Source organism: Staurois parvus, unplaced genomic scaffold, assembly GCF_062004578.1.
Source record: "Staurois parvus isolate SC_StPar_1 unplaced genomic scaffold, SC_StPar_1.0 ptg001805l, whole genome shotgun sequence".
Classification (NCBI taxonomy): Eukaryota; Metazoa; Chordata; class Amphibia; order Anura; family Ranidae; genus Staurois; species Staurois parvus.
This window is the reverse complement of record NW_028319601.1, coordinates 2,612,278-2,627,945: the sequence shown is the minus strand read 5'-3', so window position 1 is coordinate 2,627,945 and position 15,668 is coordinate 2,612,278. Positions and strand designations below refer to the sequence as shown.

General features: G+C 45.3%; 1 protein-coding gene across 3 annotated transcripts in view; it reads left to right on the top strand.

Annotated features, from left to right (window-relative positions):
- The window catches only part of TRIP4 (thyroid hormone receptor interactor 4), a 62,026-nt gene that overhangs the window by 34,910 nt on the left and 11,448 nt on the right, over window positions 1-15,668 (top strand). The window contains exon 1 of one of the 3 annotated variants that reach the window (XR_016308793.1): window positions 1,815-7,772. The exons of the other annotated variants lie outside the window; for them this stretch is intronic. The gene's annotated coding sequence lies outside the window, so the exon portion shown is untranslated. Of the gene's footprint in view, window positions 1-1,814; window positions 7,773-15,668 lie in introns of those variants that run through there. 3 annotated transcript variants of the gene reach the window in all.

The following is a 15,668-nucleotide window of genomic DNA, read 5'->3' as shown; positions in this document are numbered from 1 at the left end:
TCACAAAAAGAACATTGGGGAACTGGAGAAAGTACAGAGAAGGGCAACCACACTGATAAGAGGCATAGAGGAGATCAGCTATGAGGAAAGATTAGAGGAACTGAATTTATTCTCTCTTGAGAAGAGGAGATTAAGGGGGGATATGATCAACATGTATAAATACATCAGTGGTTCATATAGTGAACTCGGTGTAGAGCTATTCATCCTGAGGTCATCACAGAGGACAAGGGGGCACACTTTACATCTGGAGGAAAAGAAATTTAATCTCCAAACACAAAAAGGTTTCTTCACAGTGAGAGCTGTGAAAATGTGGAATAGACTCCCTCAAGAGTTGGTTCTGGCCAGCTCAGTGAATTGCTTTAAAAAAGGCCTGGATTGTTTCTTAGATACACAGAATATAACTGGATACTAACATTTATAGGTAAAGTTGATCCAGGGAATATCCGATTGCCTCTCGAAGGATCAGGAAGGCATTTTTTCCCCTGCAGGAGCAAATTGGATCATGTTTTGCTGGGTTTTTTTTGCCTTCCTCTGGATAAACTGTGGGTATAGGATTGTAATTTTTTTTTTTCTATGGTTTAACTGTATGGACGTTTGTCTTTTTTCAGCCAGACTAACTATGTAACTATATCTGGTCTCCCACAGTACACAGAACACGAAAATGCAATTATTTTAATAAATATAAACTGCTAAATACATTTTCTCATCAGCAGTTAATGCAGTCTTGTGACTTCAGCAGAGCACTGGTTAAAGCTTGTAGGAGTTTTCTTTCTGCACTAGGAAGATGCAGACACCAGGATCTCTCTCTAGACAGTGCTGATTGGCCCTGTGCTGATCACATGCACTCTCACAAGAAAGAAAAAAAAAACCTCTAGCAATACACACCAAACTGAGCATGTGCAGAGTGTCTACACACAATATGCTTTATCAGGAGAGAAGAGGGGGCACAGGAAGAAGGGGAGGGTCAAGAGGTCAGGATCAAACAGCCTTTTTACGCAATGCAGTGGATTACAGTGAGTATAACAAGCATGCTTTACTGCATATACACACTGATTTTACTGTTGTGGGTTTAGTAAAACTTTAAAGTGAAAATTTTGCAAGGCTATAAACCCCTCTGTAATTCTGCTTTCTACCATCTCCAGCACAATTACTGCTACACAGTGGGACTTCTGGTACTACTGCCTATCAAGAATGTTTCTTATATTTTTATGAAGAATCCACCAGTTGGCTGGTGACCTGTAAATGCTACAATATATTACTAGTGGTAATACAGATGGTGTAGAATTTATATGTCAGGGGATTTCTTACTCCTCTTGAAATGGAAACATTTGTTTAGGTGGAACCTTTAAGCCATTTTAAATAATTAAAACAAAATGTGTAATCCACACCCATCAGTCTTCATGCAGTCAAGTAAGAATGCTTATAATGGTCACTGAAATACTCACATTGCAGTGGCAGCCAAGTGTGGTTTAATCTTGAAGACAGGAAGTCACGGTGAACTAAATCTAAGCAAAATACATCAGAGATGTCAGTAGAGGAAGGTTTTGTGGCTGATAGAGGAAATAAGAGGGGATGATTTGGGGAACCTGCTTAAGACGCATTACTATTTTCCAGCAAGGCTGTCCATCACATTCATGGGACAATAGGAATGTGTAGGGGCGGGGCTTGGCTGCAAGCACTGACACCCAAAAAGTGTTGGATCTTTGCCTGTCAGAAAAGTCTGCCAGTTGGACGTGACTGTAAATTTGGAGAGGGTACTGCAGGTATGTGCAGTCACATCTCTGTAGCTGCAGTGGTATCCCCCCCTTTTCCATGGAATAACTGTGCTGCCTTGTATTACACAAGGCATTCTTTAGCATTCAGCAGTGTCTGTCCCCTTAAGGCCTGGGACTTCCTGTCTGCTAACTTGGGAGGAAGTGACCTCATCTCTTCAGACTGAAGAAATTCTACAATGCAAGTACATGTGGGATGCTGTTCCCTCTTCATATATGGGCTTGATTAGACCCCCAAAGTCTGTAAGTACCCTTCCTATGTACTGTGGAATGTTATGCACATAGCTAGGAAGTTAGATATGTACTCATGTTTGTTTATTCTGTTTGTATTTCAGTTTTACCACATTTATTCACGCATTCATTCTCATTATGTCACATGTTATCAGTAAAAGATCATCGGTTATCAATCGTCGACTCTTTACTGTGTGGACATCAAAGGTTATACTGCCTGTAATCCTCTGTAACCCTTTCATAACTGCAGAGAAGGCACGACAGTAAAAAGACTTACACGGTTACTTCAGAGCACATTGTGTGAAAACGCTACAGCAAGCCCCACAACACAGAAAAGACTCTTAACTGTTAATACAGCAGCACGTGTGTGTGAAATCCCCACAGCACAGCCAGTCTAAGGCATAGCAAAGTGAAACTAACTCAGCTTCATGAAAGATATCACTAAATTAACCCTTCCTAAAATCTCGTGCAAACAGGAAGAAAATATGCACAGTACGCTGGAAACTAGGTCACAATGCAGCACGCCGAGAACTTATGACAAATCGGATCTGTCGTCATCCAAAGCAGAAACCGCCAGATCTAAGCGTTCAAGTTCCAGGCATTCAAACATCACAGACCTATCGTCAGTCAGTGCTGGGGCAGCCAGGAGTAAGCATACAAGTTCCAGACATTCTAGTGTCACAAACTTGTCTTCAGTCAGCGCTATCGCCGCCAGGGCACAAGCCAAGGCCGAGGCCGCATGCGCCATGGCCTCCTATGCCATACAGGAAGCAGAGCTTATGAAAGAGCAAGGCTACCTAGATGAAGAGCAGCAGAAGAGTCAAGCTGAAATAAAAAAGAGACAAGCCGAAAGGGAAGCTGAAATAAAAAAGAGACAAGCTGAAGGGGAAGCTGAAATGAAAAGGAGAGAAGCAGAAACGCTTAGGAGAAAGGCAGAAGTACAAGCCTCTTTACACATACTTCAGCAACAGAAAATAGCTGCAGCAGCCATAGCTGAAGCCGAAGTTCTCGCGAGAGCTGCAGATATTCAGTTTGTAGAGAGCGATGTACTGGAAACCCTGATAACACCTCTCAGTACATTCCAACGCACCCGTGAGTACGTGCAATCACAAGCAACCCTGTACCCTGATAAACAGCCTAGTGATGCACCGAAACCATCAAGGACCCAGTTGGGAGCAGACAGCTTTGATGTTACGCATCACTACAAGACTGAACCTGAACCGCCACGTGATAAGTCAACCAATCACGGGCTCAGATACCAAACCGCCAACACGCTAAGAAACCAGGTAGATGGCGATATAACCTCTCCTCATGCAAAACCAGATCTAGACTACAATAGAGGAGAGCAACCATCTGACCAAAATAGACTTAGTCAAATACCTCAACGAACCCATCAGTCACTTTCAGCCAGTAGTCCCGCGTTTGTACCCAGAACAAACGCACCTGACACAGCAAGGGTTACAGACGTGTCGAAATACCTGATGCGCCGTGAGATGGTGAGCACTGGTCTCTTAAAGTTCGACGATCGTCCTGAAAACTACTGGGCCTGGAGGTCATCCTTCCTAAGCAGCACCCAAAACTTAGAGCTGACAGACAGAGAGAAGCTCGACCTACTCGCCAAATACCTAGGACCAGAGTCCTCAGAGCAGGCCAAAAGAATCAGGTCAGTGCATGTCCATGATGCAACAGCAGGACTTGCGATGGTCTGGCAGAGAATGGAAGACTGCTATGGGTCACCTGAAGTAATAGAAGAAGCACTTTTAAAGAAAATTGAAACTTGCCCAAAAATGACAAACAAAGACAATCAGAAGCTGAGAGAGCTCGGAGACCTACTCCTAGAGATAGAAGCAGCAAAGACAAGTGGAACTCTGCCAGGTCTCTTATACTTAGACACAGCACGTGGAGTAGAGCCCATAATCGAGAAGCTCCCTTTCAACCTGCAAGAAAGGTGGGTCTCTCAAGCATCCAGATACAAGAAAGACTATCGAGTTGCATTTCCACCGTTTGTCTTCCTCGCTGAATTTGTTGTAGACCAAGCTAAGACACGCAATGACCCAAGCTTCGCCTTCCTGAACAAGAGAGTTGCAAGCTCCCCAAGGACAGAGAAGCAGCCGCCAGTACACTACAAAGAACGCAGAGCAACAGTGTCTGTGCGGAAAACAGAAGTTCCGCCTGAGGCTGCAGCCAATCAGGAAGACAACACAAGCAAGGAAGTTGAGGATCCAGACAAACAGTGCCCAATACACAACAAGCCTCATCCACTAAGAAAATGTCGCAGTTTCAGAAGTAAGACATTAGAGGAGCGCAAGGCTTACCTTAAAGACAATCACATTTGTTTCAGATGCTGCGCCTCAATGCAACATCTTGCAAAAGACTGTAAGAGAGAAATACGGTGCACAGAATGCAACAATGACCGACATCTGTCAGCACTGCACCCAGGACCACCACCATGGAGATCAGAAGTTCCAGCAACTCAAGAAGATCATGGTGGGGAGCAAAAAGAAAGTGCAACACCAGCGATAACTTCAAAGTGTACTGAGATCTGTACAGAACCAGGACTCTCTAGATCATGCTCCAAGATATGCTTAGTCAAAGTGTATCCCAATGGTCTCAGAGAAAAGGCAGTGAAGATGTATACAGTCCTAGACGAACAAAGCAACAGGTCTCTAGCAAAGACAGAGTTCTTCGACCTCTTTGGTGACAAAGGAAGTTCAATTCCATACACCTTGAAGACATGTTCTGGAGTTATAGAGACATCAGGGAGAAGAGCAAACAACTACACCATCGAGTCATTAGATGGAAAGACGCAGCTGACTCTTCCTACACTCATAGAATGTGACATGATACCAGATGACAGGTCAGAGATTCCCACACCTGAAGTGGCACGTCACTACCCTCATCTCATGCGAATAGCAGACAAGATCCCAACACTCAACCCAGATGCTGCAATCGTCCTTCTACTAGGAAGAGACATACTGAGAGTGCACAAGGTCAGAGAACAATACAATGGGCCGCACAATGCACCATTTGCTCAACGTCTTGATCTTGGATGGGTTATCGTTGGAAATGTATGTCTGGACGGACTTCACAAACCCGCGAAGGTGAATGTCTACAGAACAAATCTGCTGCAGAACGGTCGCACGTCATGTCTTTGCCCATGTAACAACAGCATGCAGATTAAAGAGAAACTATCTAACCCAACACATCCCCAGAACATCCAGAGGTTCCTGGAAGATACAGCCTCAGCTGAAGATTCAGATCAGCTAGGCCACAAAGTGTTTGAGAGAACTCAAGATGATGACAAACTAGCACCATCTGTTGAAGATAACCTCTTCCTTGAGATCATGGACAGAGAAGTCTTCAAAGACAAAGCAGGCAGTTGGGTAGCCCCACTACCATTCCGTACACCACGGCATCGTCTTCCCAACAACAGAGTGCAAGCAGAGAAACGCCTTGCGCTATTGCAGCGCACTCTGGAAAGAAAGCCAGACATGAAAGGACACTTCCAAGAATTCATGCGGAAAATCTTTGACAAAGATCAAGCTGAAAAAGCACCAGCACTGCATGAAAAACAAGAACGCTGGTACTTGCCAATATTCGGAGTGTACCATCCTCAAAAACCAGGTCAGATACGTGTAGTATTTGATTCCAGTGCAAAGCATGAAGGTATTTCCCTTAATGATGTACTTCTCAGCGGACCAGACCTGAACAACACACTTCTTGGAGTCCTTATCAGATTCCGAAGAGAACTTGTTGCAGTAACAGCAGATGTACAGCAGATGTTCTACTGCTTCCTTGTCCGTGAAGACCACAGAGACTACCTGAGGTTCCTATGGTATGAAGACAACGACCTCAACAAAGGTATCATAGAGTATAGGATGAAAGTACATGTGTTTGGGAACAGTCCCTCACCAGCTGTCGCTATCTACAACTTGAGACGAGCAGCGCAGCAAGGTGACAGACACAACCCTGAAGCCAAACAATTTGTTATGAAAAACTTTTATGTAGATGATGGACTTGCTTCCTTCTCCAGTAGTGGAGAAGCCATTAACATTTTGAAAAGCACTAGAGACTTGCTAGCAGACTCTAACATAAGACTGCACAAAGTGGCTTCCAACAACAGCAAAGTAATGGAAGCATTCCCAGCAGAAGACCGTGCAAAAGACCTCAAAGACCTAGATCTAGGTACAGATTCACCACCCCTTCAAAGAAGCTTAGGGCTTAGTTGGGACTTGAAAACTGACAGCTTCACCTTCCGAGTATCCAGGGAAGAGAAGCCTTTCACAAAGCGAGGTGTCTTGTCTACGGTCAACAGTCTTTACGATCCCTTGGGGTTCGTAGCACCCATCACCATGCAAGGCAAAGCTCTTTTGAGGGAGATTACAACTGAGCTAGAACAAAGTGATTGGGACACACCTCTACCTGAAAAGAAAGAAATGCAGTGGAAGTTGTGGAAAGACTCTTTGCTGGAGCTTGAGCGATTTAGCATCCAAAGACCATACGTCTCTGTTTCTTTGTCTGTTACAAAACGAAGAGAGATACACGTGTTTTCAGATGCATCCACCGTGGCTATAGCAGCTGTAGCCTACCTTAGAGTCATAGACACTCAGGGACAAAGCCATGCAGGATTCATCTTGGGAAAGTCCAAACTGGCTCCAAGACCTGCTCACACGGTCCCACGCTTAGAACTTTGTGCTGCTGTCCTAGCTGTGGAGATAGCAGACTTACTCATTGCAGAACTGGACATCGAAATCCATGCAGTGAACTTCTACACAGACAGCAAGATTGTTTTAGGTTATATCCACAACGCTTCAAGAAGATTCTACACATACGTGTCAAACAGAGTAACACGTATCAGAAGGTGTACAAGTCCAGAACAGTGGCATCACATCAGTACAGACAAGAACCCTGCTGATCATGGGACTAGACTGGTACCAGCTGCTGTCCTCAAACAGACTAACTGGTTCACAGGTCCATCCTTCTTGACTGGACCAGAAACTGAAGAGACTGATCAGAAAGGAACTTTTCAGCTTGTAGAACCAGACCAAGACAAAGAGGTAAGACCTCTAGTTGTAGTTTACAAGACTCTAACCACCAGAGAAGGTCTTGGCTCATGTAGGTTCGAAAGGTTTTCCAGCTGGAAGTCACTCATCCGTGCCATAGGGAAACTCATCTGCTTGGCCAGATCCTTCAGCAAAACAGCCAGTGTTGACCAGGGTAACAATGACTCTCTTGAGCGAGCCAATGTCACCATTATCAGATGTGATATCTTCTGGAAGAGATGGAGACAGGAGTACCTGACGACCCTCCAACCACGCAACAAATGGCAAGCCGACAAGCCCAACTTACAAGTTGGAGATGTTGTTCTACTAAAAGACTCTCAGGCCCACAGGAACGAGTGGCCAATTGGACTCATTGTGGGGACTGATGCTAGTAGTGATAGCAGAGTCAGGAAAGTAGAGGTCAGAGTAGTAAAACAGGGCACCCCTAAGGTGTACCTTAGACCCATCACGGAAGTCGTTTTACTCCTTCCAAGAGTTTAATAGTGGCATATCATTATTATGCCAGGTGGGGAGTGTGCTGCCTTGTATTACACAAGGCATTCTTTAGCATTCAGCAGTGTCTGTCCCCTTAAGGCCTGGGACTTCCTGTCTGCTAACTTGGGAGGAAGTGACCTCATCTCTTCAGACTGAAGAAATTCTACAATGCAAGTACATGTGGGATGCTGTTCCCTCTTCATATATGGGCTTGATTAGACCCCCAAAGTCTGTAAGTACCCTTCCTATGTACTGTGGAATGTTATGCACATAGCTAGGAAGTTAGATATGTACTCATGTTTGTTTATTCTGTTTGTATTTCAGTTTTACCACATTTATTCACGCATTCATTCTCATTATGTCACATGTTATCAGTAAAAGATCATCGGTTATCAATCGTCGACTCTTTACTGTGTGGACATCAAAGGTTATACTGCCTGTAATCCTCTGTAACCCTTTCATAACTGCAGAGAAGGCAGGACAATAACCTTTTTTGAAATCTAAAAGTGTATTGTATTCATAATGAGCAGATATTTTGAGTGATTACAGTGTTTTGTAAAATATTCGTGACATAACTTGAAGGGTAAAACAAATAATAATGCTTAAGCACAATTTTGCAGCAATTGACATGTGTTAGTAAAACCATACGTATCATTACAACTACTCTATCTTGTCTTTTTCAGAACAAATTGGGCTTTCATTTGGTGGTAAATGGTAATGGATATTTCCTGTTGTTTTTTTATTATTATCAAAGGAAAACTGGCACAAAATAGTAGTGGTGCACCGAAATTAAATTTCTGGTGCCGAAAACGAAAATTTAAAATGCACTTGGCTGAAAACCAAAACCGAAATACGCAGTTTTAAAAAAATTAATATAGATTTTTTTTGAAAAAAATACACTTTGATTAAAAAAAAACCCACAATATATAACCCATTTTTTTTTGTAAAATTTGAAAGCGGATTTTACGGCGAGTAAATAGATACCCAACATGTCATGCATTAAAATTACGCACGCTCGTGGAATGGAGTGAAACTGTGGCACTCAAAATTCTCCATGGGTGGTGCTTTAAACATTTCTACAGGTTAGTAGTGTAAAGTTACAGAGGAGTTCTAGTGCGAGAATTATTGCTCTTGCTCTGACGTTCGTGGCGATACCTCACGTGTGTGGTTTGAACACTGTGTACATATGTGGGCATTGCCTACGTATGCGTTCACCACTATGTGTGTGCACGGGGGGACGGAGGCACTTTAAACTTTATTTTTTAATTTATTTAATGCGTTTTTGTTTTGTTTTTTGCACTGTCCCTTTAAAACAAAAATTTTAATGACTTTTATTCTTATCACAAGGAATACATGCATCCCTTGTGATAGAAATAATTAGTGTCAGATCCTCCTTATTGAGAGATATGGGGTCAATAAGACCCCACATCTCTCCTCTGCAATGTAAAGCATTAGATCAAAAAAGCATTGATCTAGTTCATCAAAAAAAATGGCCGAAACCGGAAGTGACAAGGGCATAGAGAAGAGTAGAGGCCATCTTTCCTTCACTAATCTCTATGCCCAGCACCGGGATCATTCGAAAGTTTCCCAGGTTAGGCTGAGAACGACTGAGCGGTGGCCGGTGGTGGCAGCGGCGGGCGAGGGGCGGGGTTTTTTTTTTGGCACCTGTATCAGTGCTTTTTTTTTTTTTTTTTCATATCGGCCTACGGCCAAAAGGGGTGTTTTTGGTTGAAACGTTTCGGCCACCGAAATTTTGATGCATCCTTACAAAACGGTACATCTTTAAAAAAATGAACTGTATATTTCTTGTTACTACCATAGCCTACCACCAAAGAACAACCTAAAACAAATGTTTCTGCTCCTGACAACAATACTACATATGTGCCCATAGTACAGCCCATTTTTTCTTTTTTTAGCCTACCGTATTTTCCGGCGTACAAGATGACTTTTTGACCCCTGAAAATCTTCTCAAAAGTCGGGGGTCTTCTTATATGCCGTTACACGTCTGGGGGCACTTTTTAGGGGGGCGGCGCGGTAGAAGGCTGCAGTCTCTTACCTGGCTCCCACGACGATCCATCCAGGAAGCGCTGCTCCTTCAGTCACTCCGGCCACTCCCTCACTCCTGCCGCTCGGCTCCGCCTCCTCACTGGTGATTGGCCGCCAGAACTGTAGCTCAGGAAAGGCACACAGGCGGCCAATCACGGGCGAGGAAGCAGAGCCGAGCGGACCCGCGAAAATCGAGTGAGGGTAAGTGTGCAGTGCAGAGGTGCTGCTGCAACCACATATGCTGGCTGCAGCAGTACCATACTAGAACAGGAGTCAGCAAGTATCATTGGTGTCAGTGGGAGGAATAGTGCCCCATCATTGGTGTCACTGATACTAATGATGGGGCATTATTCCTCCCACTGACACCAATGATGGGGCACTATTCCTCCCACTGACACCAATGATAGGGCACTATTCCTCCCCCCACTGACACCAACGATGGGGCACTATTCCTCCCCCCACTGACACCAACGATGGGGCACTATTCCTCCCCCCACTGACACCAACGATGGGGCACTATTCCTCCCCCCACTGACACCAACGATGGGGCACTATTCCTCCCCCCACTGACACCAACGATGGGGCACTATTCCTCCCACTGACACCAACGATGGGGCACTATTCCTCTCCCCACTGACGGAGTACTATTCCTCCCACTGACACCAATGTTGGGACACTATTCCTCCCACTGACACCAATGATGGGGCACTATTCCTCCCACTGACACCAATGATGGGGCACTATTCCTCCCACTGACGCCAATGATGGGGCGCTATTCCTTCCACTGACACTAATGATGGGGGCGCTATTCCTCCCACTGACACCAATGATGGGGCGCTATTCCTCCCACTGACACCAATGATGGGGCGCTATTCCTCCCACTGACACCAATGATGGGGCGCTATTCCTCCCACTGACACCAATGATGGGGCGCTATTCCTCCCCCCACTGACACCAACGATGGGGCACTATTCCTCCCCCCACTGACACCAACGATGGGGCACTATTCCTCCCCCCACTGACACCAACGATGGGGCACTATTCCTCCCCCCACTGACACCAACGATGGGGCACTATTCCTCCCCCCACTGACACCAACGATGGGGCACTATTCCTCCCCCCACTGACACCAACGATGGGGCACTATTCCTCCCCCCACTGACACCAACGATGGGGCACTATTCCTCCCCCCACTGACACCAACGATGGGGCACTATTCCTCCCCCCACTGACACCAACGATGGGGCACTATTCCTCCCCCACTGACACCAACGATGGGGCACTATTCCTCCCCCCACTGACCCCAACGATGGGGCACTATTCCTCCCCCCACTGACCCCAACGATGGGGCACTATTCCTCCCCCCACTGACCCCAACGATGGGGCACTATTCCTCCCCCCACTGACCCCAACGATGGGGCACTATTCCTCCCCCCACTGACCCCAACGATGGGGCACTATTCCTCCCCCCACTGACCCCAACGATGGGGCACTATTCCTCCCCCCACTGACCCCAACGATGGGGCACTATTCCTCCCCCCACTGACACCAACGATGGGGCACTATTCCTCCCCCCACTGACACCAACGATGGGGCACTATTCCTTTCCCCACTGACGGAGTACTATTCCTCCCACTGACACCAATGTTGGGGCGCTATTCCTCCCCCCACTGACCCCAACGATGGGGCACTATTCCTCCCCCCACTGACCCCAACGATGGGGCACTATTCCTCCCCCCACTGACCCCAACGATGGGGCACTATTCCTCCCCCCACTGACACCAACGATGGGGCACTATTCCTCCCCCCACTGACACCAACGATGGGGCACTATTCCTCCCCCCACTGACACCAACGATGGGGCACTATTCCTTTCCCCACTGACGGAGTACTATTCCTCCCACTGACACCAATGTTGGGACGCTATTCCTCCCACTGACACCAATGATGGGGCGCTATTACTCCCACTGACACCAATGATGGGGCGCTATTACTCCCACTGACACCAATGATGGGGCGCTATTCCTCCCACTGACACCAATGATGGGGCGATATTCCTTCCACTGACACTAATGATGGGGGCGCTATTCCTCCCACTGACACCAATGATGGGGCGCTTTTCCTCCCACTGACACCAATGATGGGGCGCTTTTCCTCCCACTGACACCAATGATGGGGCGCTATTCCTCCCACTGACACCAATGATGGGGCGCTATTCCTCCCACTGACACCAATGATGGGGCGCTATTCCTCCCACTGACACCAATGATGGGGCGCTATTCCTCCCACTTACACCAATGATGGGGCACGATTTTTCCCACTGACACCAATGATGGGGCGCTATTCCTCCCACTGACACCAATGATGGGGCACGATTCGTTGCTCTGACACCAATGATGGGGAACTATTCCTCCCACTGACACCAATGGTGGGGCACTATTCCTCCCACTGACACCAATGGTGGGGCACTATTCCTCCCACTGACACCAATGATGGGGCACTATTCCTCCGACTGACACTAATGATGGGACACTATTCCTCACACACTGACACTAATGATGGGGCACCATCATTGGTGTCAATGGGAGGAATAGTGCCCCATCATTGGTGTCAGTGGGAGGAATAGTGCCCCATCATTGGTGTCAGAGCGAGGAAGCGTGCCCCATCATTGGAATACCATACCATATTGAAATCAAATCTGATGTTTTTTAATTTTTGGTGTGCGTTGGAAGAGGGGTAGTCTTATACGGCGAGTATAGCCCAAACCCTATATTTTAACAGGAAAAGTAGGGGGTCGTCTTATACGCCGGCAAATACGGTACTTAAAACACACTAACTGATACTAATTTAAAAAATGTTTTGGGGCCATGGAAACCCATGCCATGAAGCTCTGTACGCACTGTTGTGCTAATCTGAAGGCCACATGAAGTTTGGAGGTCTTTAGCTACTGACTCTGCAGACAGTTGACGACTTCTGCACACTGTGTGCTTCAGCATGCGCTGGCCCCGCTCTGTCATTTTACGTGGCCTACCACTTCGTGGCTGAGTTGCTGTTCTTCTCAGTTGCTTCCACTTTGTTATATTACCACTAACAGTTGACCATGGAATATTTAGTAACAAGGACATTTCATGGATGGACTTATTGCACAGATGGCAATCTAACACGGTACCACGCTTGAATTCACTGAGCTCCTGAGAGCGACCCATTCTTTCACAAATGTTTGTAGAAGCAGTCTACATGCCTAGGTGCTTTTATTTTATAGACCTGTGACCATGGAGGTGATTGGAACACCATTTTATTTACATTTTCTTTTTTTATAATGTATCTTTCCTCTCCATTGACAGAGAGAGGAACACATGGGCGGGCTTCACAGTGACAGGTCACTGTGATAGACAATCAGTGGCTATCACAGCGGCTATCTTGATCGTTAGTACCGGGTACCAGCACAAAGAGAGATGCGCATATATGTGGCCCCACGGAAAAAAAGCCCAGTCCAGTGGGTCTGCATATACAGTGTGGAAAAATAATTATTTGATCCTCTGCAGATTTTCTAAGTTTACCCACTTTCAAAGAAATGAAGGTTCTTTAATTTTTATCATAGGTGTATTTTATATGATAGAGACAGCATAGCAACCGAAAATCTAGAAAAAACATATGATACAGATGCTATAAATTAAATTGCAGTTCAGTGAGTAAAAGTAATTGATCCCCAAACAATACATGACTTAGTACTTGGTGGAGAAACCCTTGCTGGCAAGCACAGAGGTAAGATGTTTCTTGTAGTTGGTTACCAGGTTTGCACACATTTCAGGAGGGATTTTGGTCCACTCTTCTTTACAGATCTTCTCTAAAATCCTTAAGGTTTCTTGGCTGTCACTTGGAAATTCGAAGTTTCAGCTCCCTCTAAAAATTCCAATTAAGGTCGGGAGACTGGATGGGCTAACCCATGACCTTAATGTGCTTCTTCTTGAGCCACCCCTTCGTTGCCTTGGTAGTATGTTTTGGGTTATTGTCATGCTGGAAGACCCATCCACGACTCATCTTTAGTGTTTTGGCTGAGGGAAGAAGGTTCTCATCCAAGATTTTACAATACATGGCCCCGTCCATTGGTCCCTCAATGCAGCAATGTTGGCCTGTATTTTTAGCAGAAAAACAGCCCCAAAGCATAATGTTTCCACCTCCATGCTTGACTGTAGGGATGGTGTTCTTGGGGTCATAGCATTTTTTTCCCTCTAAATACGGCTAAAGTCGGGTTACTGCCAAAGAACTTAATTTTTGTCTCATCTGACCGCAGCACTTTCTCCCAATCCTTCTCTGATGCATTTTAGATGTTCATTGACAAACTTCAGACGGGCCTGTGCATATGCCTTCTTGAGGAGGGGGACCTAGCAGACGCTGCAGGATTTTAATCCATGGCGGCGTATTGTATTACCAATGGTTTTTTGGTGACTGTGGTTCCAACTGCCTTGAGATCATTCACAAGCTCCTCCCGTGTAGTTCTGGGCTGATCCTTCACTATTCTTATGCTCATCCTTACCCCATGAGGCGAAATCTTGCATGGAGCTCTGGACTGAGGGCAATTGATGGTTATTTTGCAATTCATCCTTTTGCAAATTACTGCTCCAACAGTTGTCTCCTTCTCACTAAGCTTCTTCCTGATGGTCTTTTAGCCCATTTCAGACTTGTGCAGGTCTACAATCTAGTGCCTGACATCCTTTGACAGCTCTTTGGTTTTCCCCATGGTGGTGCTCAAGAAAGAGATTCTGTGGACAGGTGTCTTTTATACACATAATGAGTTGTCCTTTGGAGCACCTTCTTAAACTGAAAGGATTAATCTTTGTACCTCATGAGCACTTAGCCAGTCTGTGGGAGCCAGAATTATTGTTGGCTGGTAGGGGATCAAACACTTATTTTACTCACTGAACTGCAACTTAATTTATAACATTTGTATCGTGTTTTTTTCTGAATTTTTGGTTGATATTCTGTGCCTATCATTTAAAATACACCTTTGATAAAAATGATAGACCCTTCATTTCTTTGTAAGTGGGCAAACTTACAAAATCTTTAGGGGATCAAATAATAATTTTCCCTACTGTATGTCGGCACAAAGGGGTTAAACATTTGTAAATACTTGTTTTTTTATATTTTATCCTGTATAGCAAATGGAGATTTGTAGACTGGAGAATATCTAAACTCCAAGAACCCAAATGTAACATTGTGTTACCAGTCATTAGATGTGGTGGCTGAATTAGTTTCCTTTCCAAGTACATTACCAGCAAGGACATAAAAATCCTGTTGATCCTGCCAGAATACAATGCCCTTGCAACTTCCTTTGCACTGAACTGAAACTTCTACCAATGGTATCAGCCTTCAGAGCTATCTTCTGTGGACTACTGAACACTTCACCTCACTTCACTATGTAATGGAGAGAAGAAGGAGAGGTGTTTGGAATCCAATTCATGAGAGACGCGCAGGGAGACAACACTACTCCCTCAAAGACACAGTATGATGAGTGAGCTTTGTCATCCTAGGACAGGGAGTGTGTTACTGACAGGTTCACTGGGTGTAAATAGAAGGGGAAAAAAGCCTGGAAAAAAGGAAAACTAATGCAGCTGCCACATCTAAGTGCTGGTGAGTGGCAATATTTTAAACTTTTTCTTGGCTGTAGATATTGTTTAACCAGGAAAGGGAGATATGTATTTGACTCAGTCTCTTTCAGCCTTCCTGCTTAACACCTATCATGAAAGGGGTCTTACAGTAAGGCTCCATGAACACTGGGTTTAAAAAAAAAAATGCTAGTTCACATGGCAGAAAAAAATGCTGACCTAAAGCTCCGGAAAGCTCCAATCAAAAATACAAACCAGAAGGGTTTTTTTTCCTGCCTCTACAGTAAAGGTTGATCTTAAGATATGCCTCTAATCGTCCTATTGTGCATGGACACTTAGGATGACACTGAGCTGCTTCTATAGGCAAAACACAAAACTCCTGTAGAAGCAGCAATTTTTTTAAGCCATTGTGCAATGTTTCCAGTGAGTTGGCTAACCCATAGATTGGCATGGGGAGAAGGGGCAGTAATGCAAAA